The 375-nt window shown below is 30.7% G+C and overlaps 1 protein-coding gene across 1 annotated transcript in view; it reads right to left on the bottom strand.

Moving 5' to 3' along the window:
- The window catches only part of LOC119586816 (GTPase-activating protein CdGAPr-like), a gene marked incomplete in the record, with an annotated part of 278,029 nt that overhangs the window by 138,957 nt on the left and 138,697 nt on the right, over window positions 1-375 (bottom strand).

The following is a 375-nucleotide window of genomic DNA, read 5'->3' as shown; positions in this document are numbered from 1 at the left end:
CTGGGAGATGAGAATGCAGTATGACCCTTTCTTCATCCCAATTGAAAAAAAGGAATTACGGTTAATTAGTGAGGTTAATTAGACAAAACAGTAATTAGACCGAGCACTGTACGAAAGAGTGGAAATACAGACAAACTAACGTCATAATAAATACATCGCTACAGAATTCCTGAGCATAATGGGTAATTTTCATCTCAGCATAACAAAAGAAAACGGTAGAAAGTCATTTCACATAAATGTAAGTTACAGCATCATGTTAAATCAATTACAGTATATTACTAATTAACAGAGTAGTATAAGAAAAAAAAAATCAAAACCACGAAGCGTAGTTTTAATAAAGAAAATACACTGCTCTTCAAAAATAATAATAATAAA

This window comes from Penaeus monodon, chromosome 22, assembly GCF_015228065.2.
Source record: "Penaeus monodon isolate SGIC_2016 chromosome 22, NSTDA_Pmon_1, whole genome shotgun sequence".
Lineage (NCBI taxonomy): Eukaryota > Metazoa > Arthropoda > Malacostraca > Decapoda > Penaeidae > Penaeus > Penaeus monodon.
This window is presented reverse-complemented; position numbering and strand designations above follow the sequence as displayed.